This window comes from Mytilus californianus, unplaced genomic scaffold, assembly GCF_021869535.1.
Source record: "Mytilus californianus isolate M0D057914Y unplaced genomic scaffold, xbMytCali1.0.p SCAF_2, whole genome shotgun sequence".
NCBI lineage: Eukaryota > Metazoa > Mollusca > Bivalvia > Mytilida > Mytilidae > Mytilus > Mytilus californianus.
This window is the reverse complement of record NW_026262668.1, coordinates 74,100,326-74,115,627: the sequence shown is the minus strand read 5'-3', so window position 1 is coordinate 74,115,627 and position 15,302 is coordinate 74,100,326. Positions and strand designations below refer to the sequence as shown.

Genomic DNA, 15,302 nt, shown 5'->3' with positions numbered 1-15,302 from the left:
ATCTTATTGTCTATGTTATAGCCATGATGAACCTCTAGCGGTTTAGCATTGTTCTTCAACCATTTAATTTTAGTGAAGCATGGTTTTTGCCCTTAATTTTGTTATAGTCTAACTTTTTGTTTTGTTGTGCTCAGCCTGAATAGAAGAAAGCATAGGATGCTAATAGGATTAGTGTTTATCCACATACAAAATTTCGGACCAAAATTAAAGTTTCGCAAACAAGGCTTTCAGAAAATGTGACTATTAACCAAGCCTTGATTTAACAATTTGAATGTCAAGACAAAATGTTGTCGTCATAAGCTAAAACAAATTCAAATCGTCAAGAATAGGCTGATTAAAAGCCAACAGAAACGTGAAAAGGTCTCCAGTTACCCCGACCCATGTTCTGCATGATAACTATGGTGATACCACAGTAAAAAGGACAAAAACTTTGGCAACTTAATCATATCAAATGAAACTCAATGGTATTTATCAGTACTGTAACTACTCATTCTTTATTACCTTTGAGCCTGACGGTTCATTAGTGTATTCATATGGCATATTACAAATAATTTTAACAATATGCATAAATAACAATAGGTGACGTCAGAAGTTTACAAAATATATTTACACTTAACTGTTTCTTAATATAAAAGAGAAATGTATATATGTTACAAAGCTGTTTTGTGTTTTTTTACCAGACAATAATTCTATTAACTTAAAAGTTGATGGCCTAGACCAGTAATATTTTTTGATATATTTTTTACGCAAATCAGTATATCTGCTACATTGTAGAATGAAATGAAATTCATCCTCTATTACTCTTAAATCTTTCTTTCGTTTTTAATAGTACCAACATAACGTCCAGTTTCAATACAAAGGTTATGTGAAGACAAACGAATCCTTGTTATACATTTGCGAAAAAGTACAGAAATGCATTTCTGTAAATAAAATTGCAAAACTACATTTGTTACCACATACTTATATAATCTACACTTTGCAGAAGATTCTAATAAAAAATGTAACTCTTGATTAGCTTGATCAAACAAACGCTGTCTTATTAAAGGTAAATATGAGCTGTCTACATCAACAACCACTGATTATACAAAAAATTATTCATACCAAGACTACATAACAATCTTTTTACATATGTTACCCATTTCATACATTTTGAACAATTTAACACAAGCTCTTTATAACAAGACCTTAATATACAATTGTCACTCACTAAAATTTTGAACCAAAATTTAAGTATTCTAAAATTACGCTCATACTGCAGTGGAAAATCTACCTAATTCAAAGTAGACCATCACATTTTAGGTCGTTCGTTTGACACTTAATATCATGTTACAGTAGTCCAAATGAACCTTTTCTATCAGAGGAGATTTGTGTACTCCCCATATCTCATATAACATAAGTATCAAACAGACTAAGCATTGAAAATATATTTAAACATGGTGATGAAGTAGTTCTCCTCACACTGAACATAGCTTTTCTACCTTGTTCTGCACAATGTTTCTGTGTATTAAGAAATTTACAATTATAAGGTAGTAATACACCCAAATAACCAAATTTTTCCACAATATCCATTGTTTGACCGTTATAGACCCATTAGGCCGGACAATTCCACCCTTCCGAAAAACAACATTTTTTGTTTTCTTTGTATTAACAGACAAGCCCCATTTTTCTGTGTAAATTGACAAAGTATTCAATATTTCCTGTAAACCTTCTACTGCTTCAGACATCAACATCATATCATCGGCATACATCAACAAAAATAATGTTATATCTTGAAACTCTAAGGCACAATTGCCATTAGCAATAAATTCATTTTCAAAATAATTCACATAGAAAGAAAATAAAATCAGAGAAAGAACTTCCCCTTGCATTAAACCAAGGTTGTTACAAAAGTAATCAGAGTTTAGCCCATTGAATCTCATACAGGTTCTAACATTACTATACATAGATTTTAAAACAGTTAATAGTTTTCCCCTGATACCTAATTTGGCAATTTTGTACCATAAACATAAACGATCAATTGAATCAAAAGCTTTTAAGTAGTCTACAAAGCAACAATATATTTTTTTTATTTTTACAGAGTGTATTTTGAATAACAGAGTATAAACAAAAAACAGCATCAACTGTACTATAACTATCATGACTATTATGAAAACCAAACTGTGCATCAGAAAAGATACCATTAAAGGTTGCCCAATTTAACAATCTTTTATTTAGTATTGTGGTGAAAAGTTTACCTAGATTGCTGACAAGGCTTATACCACGATAGTTTGCTGCATCGTTAGTTTCACCAGATTGGAAAATTGGTACCAGGATAGCATCTGACCATGCTGATGGGAAATATCCACTATTAATACGGCATTAAAAATAGTACATAAATATGGCATAATAAAATCCTTGTATTCAATGAAAAATTCATTCAGCAAACAGTCTGGACCATGGCTTTTGTCACTTTTAAGTTCAAGAATTGCCTTTAAAATCTCATCAGCATTAATATCTGCATCTAACTCATCAAAGACACAGTCGTTATTAATCACTTCGGGTCTCATGTTGCTAATAGGCATACTTGAAACAAGTTCTTTGAAATAATAAAAAAAAGTCAGTAATGTTTACATCACATTTCCTCTGATTTTTTTTTCTTAAATAATGAATAAAATTGTCTTGGATTGTCTTTCTTTAGTTTACACAACATAGACCTTCCTGTCGTTTGTAACTACATTTGAGCTTACATTCATAATTATTATAAGCTTTTTTGGCACTGTTCAAATCTATATGACTATTAAATGTTTTTTATCAGTTAAAAGTATGTAATCTTTTACAGTAATCAGCATATAGCTCTTCATACTTCTGGTCAAACCAGGGTTTATCAGTATTTATTCTCTGTGTTTGGCAGTTCCGCTTTAATTTCGATTTACTTTGATACAAACAGTCTGCAGAAACTTATTAACATATTTAAATATGAAAATAAATAATGTAACACTTATTTAATAATATATTGTAATACATGTACAGTGATATTTATTTTTGTATGATACTTGTAACAAAACTCATTCACAGCGTAGTTCATCAAAGTGCAACTCTATATAGTTGTAGGTCCACTCGCTGTCCACAATTTTATTTTATTTAAAGTTTGTGCTTTCCTCACCACGGTTCCAACTAATCCAGATGTGCGTCAAAATGATCCTTCTTCTATCACAAAATAATTAAATATATCACTTTTCAATACTGTTCACAGATATGCACAGAACACGTTTGTGCATTCCAAAAATGAATAGTAAATTGACAACAGGTGTACACATCCAGATTCATACATGCAGCTGTACATATGTTCACATTTCGTATTTAGATGATGCGCAAAGCTTTTGAGTCCAAATTGGAAAATAGAAATTGTCCAGTTCATACTGTTAACCATAGCCTATATTTCCTAAAAAAAAAATATACTTCTTTTAGCATTCAATAGTTACAAAAACAATATACCAAAATAAAAGCAAAAAAGTATGATGATAATAAACCATTACAATTTATTCCTGACAAATGCAACACATATAGTACTGATACACAAAAATGTACATATTAACATAAATTACTCATTATGTTAATCTATTGTAAACTTTGTAAATATAACTTTAGTATAATATATTCATGTAAATATTTTTCTCAACAGAAGCATTGTAATTAATGTAACGTCAGAGTACTCAAATTGCACTGAGTACCCAAATTGCACTGAGTACCCATATTGCACCTATTTAGCAAAAAAAGCAGCGGAAATCTTACAAGCTTTTTTTAGAGACTAAACAATTTGTATTTTTATGATTTGATATTATGCACGTCTTTCAACATAGAAAAATATATGTAGATGTGCACAAAACTTTCACTGTATATATCATAAGATGACTGAGTATTCACTGGAAAAAGTAAAATCTAAGGAAACGTCACCATGCAACGTCCACAAAAAGTCATCTTTTAAAAATTAGCAAATGAAACTTGTTACAAGCATCCATTTCTTATGAATAGTAAGCATGGACTAATGTCAAATTGTTCTAAATATTTGAAGAAACAAAACAAAACATCTCTTATTCGATTTTTAAGGATGTGAATTTAAGCATGGATGCAATTTGGGAACCAATTAAAGCATTGGGAGTCACGCATGGATACAGTGTTAATATAGAAGCTATATGGTTAGAAAAAATAAAGAAAATTAATGCGTGTCTTGAGGTTTGGAAATCTCGTGACCTAACATTCAAGGGCAGGGTCTTAATATTAGAATCATTGGTTATGTGGAATTTTATATGGGAGGGAAAAGTAAATTTAATAAAAGGGACGTGTGTTGCTTACTAGTAGAGGAAGGGGGATGGGTATGATCAATATAGACTCGTTCATTAAATCCAAACAAATCAAAAGTATGCAAAAGATTTTAAGATCAAAAACAGATAACTGGAACACGATAGCCAAATGGTGGTTACAGAAGTTTGATATCAAATATAATTGTAATAATTTTTTAGAAAAATGTTCGGATTTACGAGGATTACAAATGGAAAGTTTTCCAAAATACTATCTTGATTTAATTAAAACGTGGTCTAAAGTTTTAAGTATGTAAAGTCCAATAAATAAAAACGATATCCTTAACCCACAATTATTTGGAAACATCAACATTAAATACAAGAAAAAACCTATTTTCTTCGCTAACTTCGGAAAAAGTGGAATTCATACCATAAAAGATATTTGGGATGAAAAAACGAAAATATCAAAAGCGACAACTTTATATACAATATCCTTAAAGATAAAAGAAACTGGATTTCGGAATGGACAAGACTGAAATTAGCTTTTCCAAAATCGTTCAAGGACAGACTAAAAAACGTCCACGTTCATCCCGAACAACAAAAAAAGGGTTATTATATTAAAAATACTTTTGAATTTTACAATAAACAGAACAAAGTAGTAATCCCAAGTGAAATATCTTTGAAATTAATCCAATATTCGTTAAATTTAGATATAGTTCCAAACTGTCACATAAAATGAAATATTCAGTATAATTCGGAATTACCTTGGAAAAAGATATGGCTAAATTTAAATGAAAATATGTCCTCTAGGAAAGCAAATCAAATTAGCTGGAAAATTGTTCATAACATTATCTATACGGAACAAAAACTATTTAGAATCGGCAAATCAAACAATGATAAATGCCATTTTTGTAAAACAGAAAACGAAACCCTCACACATCTTTTTCACTGCTGTAACATTATAATGGTTGTTTGGGAACATATTTTTGATGCGTTTAAAAAGTATAATGTACTGAATAACACAGAGTATATTCCAATGAGAGAAGAACTTATCATACTAGGAATGTACAAATACAACAAAAAGTATAATGTCATAATCAATACGATTATGAATACAGTTAAATGGATTAATTGGAAATGTAGGAATATAATCAAATATCAGTCTAAAAGTTTTACTTCCAGTCAATTGATATTATATGCAAAACGGGAACTGGGCAGTTTAATAGAATCTATAGATATATCATTATCTTCGAAAAAAGAAAATTTTGCAGCTGAAATATAATATATAGTAAATCTTATACATTAATAAGTAACCTATCAATTTTGTACTTACTTTCTTTTCCTTTTTAGAACATTGTACATCCAACAACAGAAATATATAATACACACGAATTTACAATGTCGAGCATGTGACCTATAAAATCACTGACCGACACATTACAATGTAATCCAGGTGTTAAAAGTACAATTTTAAATGTCAATTATAAGAAAAGATAATGTGTAGATTGTATAGTGTGTCTTTTGCTGTATTTTATGATATCTAATGTAGAATGTTATAAATCCTTTGTACGCAAACTCTGTCTGTGTAATGAATATGAATGTATAACTTATATGCCAAAAAATTAGAAAAGATTTTTTTTTGTAATAGAGTCCACCGTTTATCCCTGGACGATGAATCAATGTAAACACAGGGCCCCTTGTGTATACTTCCCTGGGTTATACAAGGTAAATTCTATTCAGGTGATTTTCAATAAATGTATTTCAAGTCTTAAAAAAAAAAAAAAAAAAAAAAAAAAAAAAAAAAACCCGAATGGAAACTTTTGTCTGGATCATAAATTTACGTAGGTGAAATAACTGTCAAAAAAGGTGCAATTTGGGTAATTTATTACTCAATTATTGTATTCATAAACTGTTAAAGTCACGTTGTTGACCCAAATAATGACCCGTAATGCGAGGTCATACTGTGTAAAAACTGTATGAATTGTACACTTGAAAACAACATTGTAATATTATGTTTAATAATACCGTATATCTTAATGATACTGTGTCTCAAAAAAATATGATAAAATGTGAACACTATTTAGTATGTTTTTGCATTGGATCACTCCGTAATGTAAAACACTGTACACTATGTAGAAAATATAAAGAATTGATTGTTTAAAGCATAATACAACAGCCGATAATTTTTCACCTGTTGGTTAAAGTAAACATGCGTGTAACAGTAGAAGAACAAGGGTGTCATTCGGTTTATCGAGAGAAATGATCGTGAAAGAATACCTAACGGTGGTCAAGTATTGCGATTGGATATATTGTTCTTATCCTGTAATTTACACCTGGCACTTGAAACTTAAGTTAATCCAAATTATTATCTCTTATTTTTCAAAGAAATTGACATAGTTTAAACGTGGACCGCGAGGAGGGCTCAAAAATGAACTGTTACGCAAAAAGAAATATCCACATTATCGCTTGCTCAAGATATAAGCGGAGTAACAGGAGATTTAATTTGTACAAGTACAAATAATGCAAAAATTTATTTGTGAACATGTTATTTGTATTATAATAGTTGGCTGATTGCAGGATACAGATTTTTATTGTCATGTAAACTACTCACTTATCGCGAGTTATGGGATAACTATATTTTGTATATGGGATCCTATAATCTACATGTCCGTCAGACAGGATTCACCTGACCTCGACTGTGCCTCATTTCATGGATCAATGTTTAGTTTTGTGTATAGTCAAGTCCGTATCGCGGATTCGTTAAGCTATAGGGTAACTGTATTTGATGTAAGTTATGATTGTAAGGTGTACATTTTCGACTAGAAAGGTTTCAACTAACCTTGACCTCATTATCATGAATAATCAACAAAATCAAGGTTTTTATAAACTAATGAACGGTTTCAAGGGAGGAGCATACTTTTATTTTATTGTACTATCGGACACACCAAAGACTAAGTTTCAAATATATCATGATATATTGGAATATTACCATTATAGTTACAAAAAGCGTGTTTTTTTAAAGAATCCCATGTATTGCACCTTTTGTGTTTTCTCATAAAGTACTGCATATTTTCTTTATCTTATTGCACAGTAATGATGACAGACATATTTTTTTGTTCGGATTTGTTCCGCGTTTTGAAATTCAGCGACATTTTCACAGATTTTGAAGTAGAATTTACATTTAATTACATTCACGATCCGATACAAGATCTTTCACGATCCAATCGCAATGCTTGACCACCGTTAGGTATTCTTTCACGATAATTTCTCTCGATAAACCGAATGACACCCGTGAAGAAGGCACAAAATCGATAAATGATACTATAAATAGATGAGGGTTTCCCAATCATACAGGTAAATTAATTCTTACCTTTAACATTCATGGCTGATCCAAAACTTCATATCTGCACAGTCAATTCTAAGTGACTTCAGCAAACTGAAAAAAGAAAACGACTATTTGAATGGACAAAACAACAAAAATGTGATATTCTTCTAATACAAGAAACACATTTTACTGACAGCTTAGAAGAATCTTTAAAACAAGTATTTGAAGGAGAATTTTCTTTAGTAATGGTCAGAGCAATGTTAGAGGGGTATCCGTATGGTTAAAAAGTAGGCTTAACAACAAAATTATTGATTATTATAAAGATAAAGACGGGAGTCTTTTTCTAATAAATTTAGAAATCGATGAAAGCATACTTACAATCGCAAACGTTTATGCACCAAATAATAATAAACTAAGAAACCTTTTTTTTAAAACAGTTAAAACTTTTATAGATAAATATAGTCTTGGACAATTAATAATAGGAGATTTTAACGATATTTTATCTGAAAAAGATACAAAAAATTAAAATAAAAGAATAAAATTTGATAAACCTGTCTCCGGACTTAAAACTTAAATTAAATCTTTTAAATTAACAGATATATGGCGTGAAAAAAACAGAGATAAAACTCATTTCACTTGGTGTAAAAAAAATAAAACAGAAGGCACAAGAATTGTCTACTTCTTTGTAGGTACTTGAATTAAAAAAAAATGCTTCTCTTGTGATATTAGACCAACTGTTATTCAATAAACTGACCATAATAGTGTATCTTTTAAAATTGCAAACGTGAAGAAATAATAAAGGACGTGGTAACTGGAAATTAAATAGTAGTGTTTTAGTCGATTACATTTACCATAAAAAAATAAACAATCTCATTAACAACTATAAAATTAAAAAAATGATTAAAAAAATCAAGCAATTTTATGGGACAATTTTGGAATAGAGATTCGAGATTGTACAATTCAGTTCTGTAAATTGGAAGCCCTAAATAAAAAAGATTCAATCAATGTAGAATGAAAAAATAAAAGGCAATCAAATAAGATCAAGGGAGAAATGGATTAAAGAGGGAGAAAAAAATACTTCTTACTTCTTAGGTCTTGAAAAAGCCAGGCAGGCAGTGCAAAAAAAAAACTATTACTAGATTGTATGATGTAAACAATGATAAAATTACTGATCAAGAAAAAAACTTGACCTTGAAGTTAACTATTATAAAAATTTATATTCCTCTACTAATCCAGATGTTGAAACTAACAGAAAGTACTTAAACGATATTAAAAAATGTCCAAAATTAAGTGAAAAAGAAAGTAATTTATGTGAAGGAAAAATCACAGTGCAGGAATGTACAGATGCTATATTAAAAATGAAACTAAATAAAGCTCCAGGTTTAGATGGACTTAATGTTGAATTTTACAGAAAATTTTGGGGAAAAATAAAAGAATTAATTGTATCTGTATTCAATTTTTGCCATGAAAAAGGGGAATTGTCAAATTCACAACAAGTTGGGGCAATATCATTAATATATAAAAAAAGAAGACCCACTCTCTTTAAATAATTATTGTCCAATAACTCTGTTAAATTATGATGTGAAATTATTAGAATATGCACTTGCTCAAAGATTAAAACAAGTATTACCAAAAATAATTCATACTGACAAAAAAGGTTATATAAAAAAAAGATACATAGGTTTCAATATTAGGCAAATACAAGATATTATTGATTACACAGAGAACTTTAAAGTAGATGGAGCTATAATTTTTGTTGATTTTTCCAAGGCATTTGACTTCCTTGAATGGAACTTTATATCAGAAACCTTGAAAAATTTTGGCTTTAAACATGTTAAAAGTAGTTTTATAAGATGGATTCAAACAATGTACACAGACATAAAAGGCTGTATAATCAAGAAAGGTTGGGTGTCCAGCAGTTTTAATATTTTTCGCAGAATTTGACAAGGATGTCCAATTTCTCCTTTAGCCTTCGTATTGGTAGTTGAAATTATGGCAATTAAATTAAGACAAAATAATAACCTCAAGGGCTTAGAGGTGAAATTAGATGGTAAAAAATGCTCACTAAAAATATGTCAACTTGCAGATGATACAACCCTATTTCTTAAATTACCAAAAGATGTTAGTTTAGCAATGATAATAATTGAAACTTTTGGTAGCTTCTCTGGATTACAATTAAACAGAAACAAAACAGAAGGATTTTGGTTGGGAAAACTTATACATAGTAGAGACAAATTTGAAAACATAAATTGGAAAACTGATAACATTAAAAGTCTTGGCTTTTACTTTGGTTATAACAATCAAGATTGTCAAAAACTGAACACTGATAAATAGCTTAAAAATACGAAAAGATAATATCAGACTGGATGAAAAGAAATTTAACATTAATAGGTAACATAATAGTAGTAAAATCATTAATTCTTCCAAATCTTACTTATATTGCATCAAACACGTACATACCAAAGGAAATAATACAAAAGTTAAAAACTCTAGTCTATAATTTCATATGGAATGGGAAAAAAGATAAAGTTAAAAGTACAACCCTATGTAAAGACTATTTGATAGGTGGTTTAAAAATGATCGACATAGACATGTATCTCAAAGCACTTCAATTACGCTCGATTTTAAAACTTAAACAAAACTCTTGTGATAATTGGTCAATCATACCCCAATTTTACTTAACCAAATTTGGTAAGAACCTTTTGATAATCAAAATGAACATTAAAAATGTTAATATGTTAAACAAAATATTATTTAAATCCCTTTCTGAGTTCTATCAGCAATTGATAAAACTTGGACTAATGTAAAGGGTGGACAGACAAAGATCCCACAAAATTTTCTAGATATAAGAAAGCAGATTTTATGGGGCAATCATAACATACAAACAAAAGGAAAATACCTATTGTTTACAAAGTGGATTGAACATAATATTCTGTATGTAAATGACATACTTGATGAAAGAGGTTATAAATCAGAAAATATAATATTACTTAAACTAAAAGATAAACGAGGTTGGATTAGAGAATTATCCGTAATAAAGAAAGCTATTCCGAAACGTTGGCAGAATATTTTAAAGCAAGAAAGCTCATTTAAAACAAAAATACATATAAAGAATACCAAAAATCTGCAAATATTAATCAATTATCATGATCAAAATATCTGTCCAGAAATTAGAAATAAAGAAATATATTCAATATTATTTGACATTCATAAACAAGAATAACATGTAGGTTTTCTTAAGGGGGAAGGAAAATTTGAACATAAAATTTAAAAACGCTCTAAGTTTTATATTTAAATACATAGATAACAACAAATTTAAAATGTATAAATGAAATTACTCCATTTATCCTTCCATTCAATGTATTATTAGTTCAGTTGAAAGTATTAGAAAACAGTTCATGCAATTTCTGCAAAGAAAATGAAAATTATAAACATTTTTTCATAACATGCCCTTATAACACTAAATACTGACAAGAAATATACAAACAACTACTTTATCTTCAAATAGACACACACATACTAAGACTAGAAAATTTAGTAACTGGCTATAAAATATCAGATATAAAATATTTTGATATAAACAACCTTATTACAGTTATATTCTTCCCTATATATACGGCATATTTTATTTCAAACAAAAAAGAAACAAAGATAGATATATTCAAAATTTTCAAAACGGAAAAATGCGAAATCATAAAATTAAATGCGACCAGAAATATTGAAACCGAAAAAATGTTATTAAAGACATCAACATATTGTAACTTCAGCCGGAGAGCAAATCTCATAATGGCGTCGATTTTATTATTCTGGTCTCGTGATTTTCAGTTCAAAAAACAACATTTTTTAGCAACGGCAACGACGCCACGAAATCGACGGCGTAAAGATATTTTATGTATTTACCATACTTAACAAAATATCATATGATACGGCAGGTTTCAAACTTTCACTACGTTATTCTTTTAAGAATGAAAATGTAGAATTCCCTTGATTATTTGATTGGCAAAGATGAAAAAACGTGCAACGGTCGTGACACTTCTCAGTAAATAAATTTAAATTGAAATGACACACGGAATGGTAACGTATTTTCCTTAAGAGGGATGATACCTCCTGATATTATGAACATGAAATGCCTTATGTTACAAAAACTCGCCAGGTAAACCGGCCGTGTGTCAATTCAACAGGTCCAAAATTGGCGACCTTCCAAAGGGAGATAACTCGAATTAAAAGTCGTTGAAGGGACGGCTGATCAGAAATGAGAGAAAATAAGCATTTCGCTCAATTTTAGTAAGGGAAACAGTGTTTCTGGGGCAAATTTTTCCAATAATTTATCCGTATGCCATAGTAAAATTTGTAAATATGAAAATATCATGGAAATTATAATTAATCATTGGAATGAGGGCACCTGTCAAATCTCAGGACCTAAACAGTGAGAGAAAGTATTACAGAATGTATGTCGGCTTTGGTAAATCACTATTTAATTGAAATATTCCAAAATTCTTATAATCATCTAGAAATCAGGGATATTGCTAGAGAAATTGTCAATTATTACATTCAGTTTAAAAAAATACATTGTTTTTAAACCATAACACTACACACAATTAGCTTCAGAAGAAATAAAAAAAAGCTATGTGGTAAAAAATATTTACATAAAGTGAGGTGTTTTGGACCAGTACAATATAAGAAAAAAATACTGATCCCAAGCTTAGATGAAAAATTTCCAGCATTAAAGGGGGGAAAATGTTTCAGCATTTTCCCTGAATGCATGTTTACCTCTATTTTGTCATACTTTGATAGAAATATTTGTTTCAAGGCATACATCTCCTTAGAAGAATCAAGTATTATTCTTGAATACACATAAATACTTCATTTTGATTCACCATTCAATGATCAGAAACAGATTTTTTCTTTGTAGATCTACATTAAAAATATTTTATAAAGATTATGGGTATGAAATGTACATGTTTTATATATTCTATTCTAGAGTAATATTTTTAGAGGATTTCTGTTAAGACCCATTCTCAGTTATATCTGTGAACTAAAGTTGTTTTTTACATTCATAATGGGTGTTACATATGTTTATATATGCAATATTTAAGTAATTATGTATCTGAGGTCTAATGATGAACACTGAAATGTTACAACTCCTGTTCACTTGCATATAATACCCATGACAATGTTTATTAAAAATGGAAATATCAAGGTACTCTATAAAAAGGCTTCCCATTCACCAAACATGTAATTTCAATTAATAAATAATAAAAATATAATCAGGGCTTTATTTAGAGACTGAGTGAAAGAGTAAAAATTTTCCCTGCACAAATTAATGTCAGAATTGCATTTTTTCTTTGAAGAATTTTTTCCTTTGCAGTGGTTTTTTTTCATTCTAACTATATTTTGACCTTTGGCCTGACAGTGATTGCCAACCTGTCATTTGTTTTGTTGTGTATAATTAAACTCATCATAGATACCAGGATTGAAATTTTGTATTTGCACCAGACGCGCGTTTCGTCTACAAAAGACTCATCAGTGACGCTTGAATAAAAAAAAATTAAAAAGGCCAAATAAAGTACAAAATTGAAGAGCATTGAGGACCAAAAATTCTTAAAAGTTTTGCCAAATACAGCTAAGGTAATCTATTCCTGAAGTAGAAAAACCTTAGTATTTCAAAAATTCAAAGTTTTGTAAACAGTCAATTTTTTAATTATGACCATATCAATGATAAGTCATGTCAACACAGAAGTGCTGACTACTGGGCTGTTGATACCCTCGGGGAATAAAAACTCCACAAGCGTGTGTTGTCTCATTTCAGAAAAGGGGGATTATAAAAAATAAGCATTTATAAAATGTAGTTGTGTCTGTTTTTAATCATTTCGAACTTATCAGGACTTAGGGGATATAGAGCTTGGCATATGAAATGGATACTCATCCATCATTTACAATCCCCTTGAGTTGGCATGTCTGTATTTAACAAGATAAATCAAATTTCATATTTTTCAAGAGAAAATAAAAACTTCAACTCTTATTATCAAATGAAACCACCAGTCCTTCATTTAATAATATGATAAAGGAAATGAGATACCTTGTTTTTCTGAGTATACAAATATAAAAAAAATGCACTTTCAGGCTTCAACAGAAATGTCAAGTTACTTTATAGAACATGTGTACATATATATGCAAAAACAGTTATTGTGAATGCCAACAATATCAGGATGCATTCTGGGTGTGACAGCTACTAAGTATTTGTCAACTTTAAACCCAATCCCCAATCATGTATATCAAATAACTAAATATTGCAAAACATGCTATAAACATGATAAAAGTAAAATGCCAATACACTGAAAAAAAACCATCTGAAAATAGCATTTCACTAATAATATGTAATTTTGTATCTTTTAGTGGGTATAAATTTATATAATCAAATTTTAAAAAAATTACAACATAAAACAGGGACATTGAGTGTGAAAAATAAATATATAATGGGTATGAAAAGCTTTTTTTAAGTCTAAATTAAACCATCAGAGCTATATAAAACCATCTCTGGTAACATATACTTAAATATGTGTAATAATGAAGAATGAAAAAAAAATTACCATGTTGACCTAATATATAAATCCTCATCAAATGCAGGTACATGCAGCTAAACAATTGTAAACATAGAATGGACTAAATCATCATAAATATAGATTAATTTAGTTAAACTGGATGCAGATTCAACAACCATCTATGGAACAACTAATGAATGATTGCTTGAAGATGAACAGGGAATGAGCACAAACAATATTATATTATGATGTGATATCATCTTCATTCTTTTGCAATTACATCTGTGAGTTAAAAAATAAAGATCTGACACTATTCAAATGTTTTTCCTCTGTCTTTTATCTATGATATATCAGATCTTAGGATGTTTACACTGGAGTCTTGTCATTCAGGACAAATCCTGACATGGTCACAATAATTTACACCTGGACTTCCTAAAAAAGAATGCACAAAATTGTGATGTGTACTGAAATTGTGTTCGTGTGTAAACAACGAATGGTAACGTCATGTGAACATCCTAGTTCTGTTCTCCATGTTCCAGTTTATCAAAATAAACCAGTCATATTTATTTTTCCTACGTAAACCAGGCTTGTGTCAATTCGTCCAGAGCTGAAAATTTGTCAATGACAGTTGAAATTGAAAAAAAAGGCGGTTCCGAAGACTGAAAATTAAGGAATTGAATTTCTTTTTCAACGATACATTATTTTGACATCTTATATTTTTCAAATAATTTTAAAACTTATGATATCATGTCTACCGCTCATTTCTTAAAATTTCAAAAATTCACGATTTCCTACCGGGTCATCTTCCTGGGGGAATTATTTTTCTGCGCAGCGACATCTGTTGAAGGCTTTCTCAGAAATTATCTCCACTTGATTCTCGAATAATAAATCCGGAGATTTAACGGACAAATCAGGGATTTCTGTCCGGCTGACTTGTAAGTGATATTTGTAGTGCGTATGTTTGACAAATCAACACATGCTACTTTCCGTGTATAAATAATAGACCACGAGGTGCCAAACAAAATGCATCGCTGAAAACATAACCTATTGATTCGCAATTACCATAATTATATACACTTACCTTTATATTTATTCCCATTAGCATGGTCAAACAATTAAGTTTGAAAAATAAAGCTTTCAAATTATCATAAAAGATTA

The 15,302-nt window shown here is 29.6% G+C and overlaps 1 long non-coding RNA gene across 1 annotated transcript; it reads right to left on the bottom strand.

Annotated features, from left to right (window-relative positions):
- Positions 1–465: 465 nt before the first annotated feature.
- On the bottom strand, positions 466–14,985 carry LOC127730282 (uncharacterized). The gene is made up of 3 exons (XR_007995017.1): positions 14,940–14,985; positions 7,648–7,713; positions 466–3,421 (listed from the first exon to the last, which is right to left on the bottom strand). It is a non-coding gene; the product is annotated as an uncharacterized LOC127730282 (long non-coding RNA).
- Between the last annotated feature and the right edge of the window lie 317 nt (positions 14,986–15,302).